We start from the raw sequence: 8,254 nt of genomic DNA on the forward strand, positions 1-8,254 counted from the left end.
TGTATAGGTGTTACACCCTTGAACATTAAACTTTGTGTCACGCCCCCGATTTAGGATTTAGATTTTTCAAATCTTGAGATTGGCACGAAAAATAAAAATAAAATCCAAATGAAGTTCTTCAAAGGTTAAATACAATATAGATTTCTTCCAAATAATTTCGATAGAGTTTCCCCTAAAAATTAGACTTATGAAAAATTTTCACATGTAGAAATATACCTATATAATTAAAATCTATATATCCACTACATTTTAACTACTATATCATAACGAATATACATCACTTAAAAAACATACTATAATTACAACCCAAAAATGCACATAAATCAACTACATATCTAATATCGATCAATAGTTTTTCGTATTATAAACATTAATTCTCACTCTCTGAACATATGCATATAAAAACACACAATACAAATGATGCTAATATATACAAGAAAATCCAAAACTATATAAAATAGTTCCACTAAACTAAAATCTTAACTCACATATAATAGAAATAATGTTCATCATCCTGATCTTGAGATCTCTCTATATAATATTTTCCATCAGGAATAGACATCTCAGTAGTTAGGACATTTGTAATGTTCTGTTGATAGGGTGAGTAACAGGGAAGTTACTCAATAGTAAACTCACATTTCAAATTAATAGTCCTAATATGAATGGATAAACAAGTTAATTTATTATAAATAATGTAAGTTTTTAAATTAAAAAATAAATAAATAAATAACACTCGAAACAGACTAATCTTTAATAAAGGAGTAACGAAATATCTCTATTTCATAATAAAACAAAAAAAACATAAATATGTCATAAGAATATCAATTTTTGTGGTGTATGTGATAAGAACAATGCGGAACACGACTGATACAAAAATATCGATCTATATATCAATGCTCCACTACTTAACCAGTGTGGAACTCATCATTAGTTCCTGATTTTATGGTCGATCTGGAAATTTACCATAATTGGTTGACCATGTTTTTTGACTGAGATTGGCCATTGATCCCTAACGGAGATCAATCGTTTGACTACTATAGACTATATATAATCATTTGACAAACCAACTTCATCCTACCTTTGCGGTATGTATATATCCTCAATCAATTTAGTTATCTACAAACTATCTTTATAGTACAATTTGTTATTTTTCAATAAATATAAGATATGAATTTTCCAAATAGTAGGTACAAAAATATTCTCAAGTGGTATTCCATACTACCAGAGAGAATATCAAACCCCTATTATTCTAAATTAATTGGTTGCTTCCGAAAAGAATTACCAATTAATCATATGGGCATTCATTACTACTTTAATGGATAACAAAAATAATAATTATATTTTTTAAAATATATTTAAAATAAATTAAAATAAAATTGTAAATGTGACGATAATCTTAGGTATTCTAGAATTATAAGCATGCAACAATAAATTATAAAGCAGTAAACGTGCAGGTACATCATCCCACGGTTACCGTCCTAATTACACCCCATACTCCATTATACAGTGTTCAAAAGCATTATAAACCTAGAAATACTTCAACAAAATCACATACAGTCAATAATCCCATTCTAGATTATAAAAAAATCGAGACTTTCATTCTCGATTTCAGATTTAAACTTAAATATTTTTTTTATAGATAATTTACCCAATGAAAATATATTTTTAAAACAGGCATCTTAACAATTTTTAAAATGAATACTCTACATAAATTACAATAAAAATCAATTTGTTAAACAAATTGATTTTTTGGTTACACTTATACAAATTCATTTATTTTTATTTCACAATATTTAAATATCGGAGAAAATATATAAAATTAATTATTCTACAATTCGATGCATGAATTTTAAATGTAAATCATAATAAATTTGAAATTAACTATAAAATTGAAATAAAATAGATTTCATTGAAAATTATACTACGAATTTAAAATTATAAATTTTCTCTACCTTCGCAAATGGGTTTTTTTTGCGTTTTTACGGCATTAAATGATTTTCTAGCTAATTTCCATTCCGACGATTCGACTAAATAATCCGGTGACTAAGTAATAAATCTCGAAGTCGTGGATACATCTTCTTCAATGCTGGATCTTAATTCACATTCTAAACGTGTTAAATATCGATTGAATGCAACATACACAAACCAACTTTCTAATTCACTCGCTCTCTGTTTCAGTTTTAATGTCCAAATGAAATGAATATTGACTTATTCTTTACTTATAATAATATAAAATTTTATGTCATATATATAAACTAACATAGTTGTTGTATCACATAGTCTATGTAAAATCCTGAGTTTTCGATTCGTATCTCGAGGAAAATAAATAATGAAATTTTGAAAACATCTTGAAAGTGAGACTTAGGGATAAAATTTTAGGATGTTTCTGATCATTTTTAATGGAATCTGACCTCATCATTGGATTCAAAATGATCGAAAAATATACTTTAGCTTATAAGCCCGCTCATATGCGAATCAAAATAGAAAAATTACAAAATCCTCGATAATCGAGTCGGATCAGGCTAAAATAATGATTTTTTGCTAGAGAAAGAATTGTTAAGATTTGATCATACCATTAGAATTATAACGAAAAATTATTGAACATGGACTATTTACTTGTCAATTTTTGAGACCAAAAAGTCGAATTATCGTAAAAAACTAAAATGACGTCAATTTTAGGGTCATATCGAGCAAAAAATGTAAATTTTTGTTAGAGATAGAATTTATACAAATTGATCACAACATTAGATCCGGAACAAAAAATTAGACGAAATACAGTATCATTCGTCACTTTTGGAGTCTCAACGGACAAGTTATTGTCAATCGAAACAATAAGAAAAATACCGATTTCGTCCCAAAAATTTATATAAATAAAATTTTAAATTTTTTTCACTATTCATCTTCCAAAGTCGCCAAAAACCAGTCAACGAGTTTTTTTTTTTTTTTAAATTGGTTTTCTTTCCAAATTTCAAACTTCGATTCGTCGCGAACAGTCCGTCTTCGACCGTCGATGTAAAAAGGAGAAACGTCCACAGTCTCGTTCTCTTCAAAAACCCACCCAAGTTTTTTCTGTTTTCTCGTCTTTTTCACCTTGTATCGTCAAAAATCAGACGTATATATATATGGGGGTTTCGCATCTTCGACCTTGAATTTCATCTGTTTCGGGATCAAACCGTCCTCCATCGCAAAAGAAAGAAAGGACAACGGCGTCGAGATCTTTGAAACCACTGGGTTAAATTCGAAAATCAACTATCTCAAAGTTTGAATCATCTTGATTTACGTGCACGCACTTCAATTCCGTCGCCTAGAAGATTGTAAAGAACTCTCAATTTCTATTAGTAATCGTAGATTGTGAAAATTGCATTTAGGACTTTATTAAAAATTTGTAATGTATTTTTAAAAATATAGAATTATTTTTGTTATTTCAGATTCACGTCAGAACTTGCATATTTGATATACTTAATTGTGTTTTACAACAAATTATACGTGAGTAAAATATTTAACCAGGTTATTTTCGTCAGTTAGGTCCTATGCATCGCTCGGACCCCGTTTTGATATAAGTTTTGTACTTTTTCAATGTTATTGATAAAAATGAATTTCATAGTTGGAAAAATGATTTAATATTCAATGAAGTCATATTTAGTTGATAAATATCAGAAAGTGGATATTTTGTTTGAGAGATTGAAAATTATAAAAATTAGAAAAAGGAAAATTGACATAAAATGGTAAAATGTCAGAGTCACACCCGAGGAGTAATGTCTGCATTTTACATTGTTGTGTTGTGTGTAAGTTGGTGAACGGATATCTAGGGATAATGTTACTGGTTTCATGTTTATTTACTTTCTGTTAGCGCGAGGCGCTGTTTTTTTTTCCATTCTATTATTTATTCTTGGCCGGGTGGCCACAGTTGCATGGTAGGAACTGGATATCTATTCTCAACCTTGTATTGTTAATTTGTCTTTTGTTTTCAAATGAAAAAAAAAAAAAAAAAAAATATATATATATATATATATATATATATATTGTGAGCTGTTAAAGAACCTGTGAATGCTTGAAAGGATCGTGCTTCATATCATCCACAGTGGTGTAGTATCCTAGGATGTACAGTAGGGATCACCAAGTTCATACGTGGTATGAGACGCGTATAAGAGTGGAGTAAAGCCCATGATATAAATAAAAATCAAGTGATCCACACATTAAATATTGAGCCTTATACCCAAATAAATGAGTTTAGCCCAATAATAATCCAATAAAATCCTTAAATGGGATTTGGACAAATTTAGCCTTTTTAAATAAATCAATTAAACCTCTTTAAGTTGGGGGTATAAGTGAAAAGTTAAATTATCTTTACGTCTATAAATACAAGAGCCTCTCTCATTAAGAGGGGATCTGGATCACTTTCTCTCAGAAGACAGGAGCTCTCCCTTTAGAGGAGAAGAAGCTTTCAAGCCTTCCTCCAAAAACAAAGCAAGGTTCTTCAGAGATCTGGACTCTGACTAAAGAGAAGATCAAGCATAAAGCCCTTCTTCGGAAGCCAAGAAAATATTCTCAACCGATAAAGCGTGAAACACGGAGAGAAGAAAATTTACAGAAGCCTCTACAGAAGATCAAGCACAAAGCAAAACCAACGTCAAAGCATCCTTCTCAATCGATAAAGCGTGAAGCTCGGAGAGAAGAAAAGCTACATACGTCATCATCACTATTTAGTACTTGACTGTTAATCAAAGGAAACACTGAGATCTGTATCTCCTTTTCATCGAAATCAATAAAATCATTTGCGATTATTTTTTACGAATCCCGAGGTAGATTCGTTAAAATTTATTGTCCACAAATTTCTAGCACGCCCGGTAGGACCATCTCAACCTCTAATCTTTCAGTCAACTGCAAGAACATCACCTAAAGCATCGATGGCATCTCGTAACATCAATGTTATCGCATCTGCTGCTACTGAGAAAGTTAAGAAAATTTTTTCTCCTAATCTTGAATCTGCTTAGGTTATTAGTCGCGATCATCATGTGATGGGAACAATGACAAAGACTGGTGGATCATAGATAGTGGAGCCTCTCCAGCATCACTCCAAGAAACGTAGCACAAAAATGGCACTTACTACGAAGGAATCGTGGGCAGACGTAGTAGAAGATGACTCATCAGATTCTAGATTTGATTCGAAGTCAAGCGAGGGATCGTCTAGATCTTTATTCGATCACTTCTCCGTCACAAACTCACACATCCATCAAAGCAATGATGACAGTTGGAGCGCTAACGATGGAAGAACAAGTTGCTCAGATGGCAGACACCATTAACAAGTTAATAAAAGCAATGGAAGACAAAGACATTCAGATCACAACCCTTGTTAGTCGTTTAGAGCATAAATACAAGGAGAATGAATCAAGTACTGGACCTTCGCGTCCTCCAGGATTCACTCCTGAAGCGTACACGACTCCGCGTGAAAAAGAACGAGAAGACTATGCTGGCTTACGTAAAGCTACGCGAGACCCACCACATGGGTCTGTTGCCCCACTTTCCGTTCAACAGCTACAAGCAATGATTACTGACACCATTCATGCTCAGTATGGGGGCATGCCACAGTCCTCATTGGTATACTCAAAACCTTACACTCAACGTATCGAACAAATACGTCTTCTGGCAGGATATCAACCACCAAAATTCCAACAGTTCGAAGGAAAAGGTAATCCAAAGCAGCATATTACCCACTTTATCGAAACTTGCAATAACGCCGGTACATTCGGAGACTTCATGGTGAAACAATTTGTTCACTCCCTCCGCGACAATGCGTTTGAATGGTACACTAACTTGAAACCCAACTCAATAGACAGTTGGGATCAACTTGAAAGAGTGTTCATTAGCCGCTTCTACAGTACTAGAAGAACAGTAAGTATGGTGGAGCTCACCGCTATCAAACAAAGGAAGAATGAACCGGTTATCGAGTACATCGAGCGATGGAGAAATCTTTCTCTCAATTGTATGGATCGACTTTCTCAATCTTCTACTATCGAAATGTATGTTCAAGGGATGCACTGGCAACTCCTTTACATCTTGAAAGGAATCAAGCCACACACTTTCAAAGAGCTAGCTACTCGAGCCCACGACATGGAACAAAGTATAGCTGTCCATCAGACTCTACGACCAAGCGAGCCTCGAAGATAGGAAAAGAAGGATGGCAAGTCCTTCAAAACTAAAGAAGTCTTATCTACCACCACCAGCAAACCTGTCAAGATTACAGGTAAAAGAAGAGAAGATCAGTCGCGAGCTGATTCAACACAAGAAAAAGGAAAAACTTGGAAAACTCTCAAAGAGCTTGAGGCAAAAGAGTACCATTTTCCTGATGCTGATGTCTTTGGCATGTTCGAAGATCTGTTGAAATTAAAACTCATTGAACTTCCAGTGCCCAAACGAACCGAGGAAGCAGGTCGTGACAATGATCCGAAATATTATCACTATCATAGGGTGATTAGTTACCCGATTGAAAAATATTTTGTCTTCAAAGAAAAGATTATGAATTTGGAACATCAAGGGAAAATTGAACTTGACTGTGTCGAAAATGTTGTTACTTCCAACATGACATCTGTCACTTTTGTATCTTTTGATCCAATACTCTTGGCAAGTCAGTATACTACGTAAACTCCATCTCCTCAGATCACCAAAATTTTACCTAAACCATCACAACTCATATCCGTACATTCTGATGTTAAAAAGGCCCGTCCCACGTTGGGGGCAAAGTCACATCAAAGAAAAATCATTACCTTTCCCACTTCACTTCAACAAGGACCACAATCTCATTTGGCTTCAAAATCAAAGTCAGACATCTCAGAGTTTGCTTCAGTTGATGACAAAAGGTGGACAGTTGTCACTCGTCGAAAAGACGTCCTACATATATGCCAACTCCTTCTATTTAGAAGCCAAAGAAAAATAGAAGAAAGTCAAAACCAAATACAAGGTCAAAGAAACGAAAGAGAGCAACAAAGAAAAAGGCTTTCCGAGTTTCGCCCGCAGACCCTGAAGACATCTTTCAACAACTTCCCCGTGTGTCGGTTACTCTTTTAGAATTCTTACCAAGGAAGCTCTTGAAGGAAGCTTGCACAGTTTCATGTCACCAAGTGCAAGCAGAGGTACTTGAAGATGATACCGATAGTAGATCAGAAGAACATCTTATTACTTCCTATGATGGAGACCAGAAACTTGAGAAAAATAATAACACCTCGAAAATAGAAGATTCGCAGGTCGACTTGGATTTGTCCAGTGAATTTTAAAAAGTTCAGCTTACTTCAAAGTAAAGCTCAACTGATTCAAAACAGGAAATTCAACCTGACATAGATCCACAACATGACAGTATGTGTATGCCCACAATTACCTTCACTGATGAGGATCTCCAATTGGCGTCTCGACCTCACAATAAGCCGTTTTACGTCACAGGTTATGTGAGGGAGAATAAAGTTCAAAGAATTCTCCTAGATTGTTGTTCTGCGGTAAATATCATGCCAATTCGTACCATGAAACAAGTTGGGATCTCGTCGGATCAACTTGCTCGTAGTAAGTTGATGATCCAAGGCTTCAACTTGGGTAGTCAAAGAGCTATCGGCATGATAAGAGTCAAGCTTTCTATCGCAGATTTGGATTCAACAGCACTCTTCCATGTGATTGATTGTAAAACTTCATATCACTTGCTTCTTTGTCGACCATGGCTACATGAAACTGGAGTAGTACCATCCACATTACACCAATGCTTCAAGTATTACCAATATGGTGTATAGAAACATGTAATAGCTAAAGATCAATGTTTGACAAGGCAGAAACGTATTTTGCAGATGCAAAATTCTATTTTGAAGGGGATGTCATTCAAGAAGCACTTCCAGTTTCAGTACCTCCTTCTAGTAAGTAAAAATCCGACAAAGGAAAGCATACTATGAATGATACCGAGGAGATTTCTCCTGATCTTCCGTTTTAGAAAGAATGAAATAAGAAGTAAGAATTACAAACTCGACAGATCAAGGTGGATTAATCAATGGTGGACGCATCATCCACAATTGTGTTGCCAACCCCAATGTTTCGTTACGTGCCGCAATCGAGACGGAAGCCGGGACAATCACCTTTCGAAAATATTTCTTCAAAGACTAAGCCTTCTGTCTCTAAAATCAAATTGGAGATGTTGAAAGAAGAGTTAACCTTTTTTATTACACCTCTCCAAAAATCTTACATAGTAAGGACACCCATGGAAAACATTGTCCCAACTACG

Source organism: Akebia trifoliata, chromosome 8 (genome assembly GCF_017979445.1).
Source record: "Akebia trifoliata isolate Shusen 1 chromosome 8, ASM1797944v1, whole genome shotgun sequence".
NCBI classification, from domain to species: domain Eukaryota; kingdom Viridiplantae; phylum Streptophyta; class Magnoliopsida; order Ranunculales; family Lardizabalaceae; genus Akebia; species Akebia trifoliata.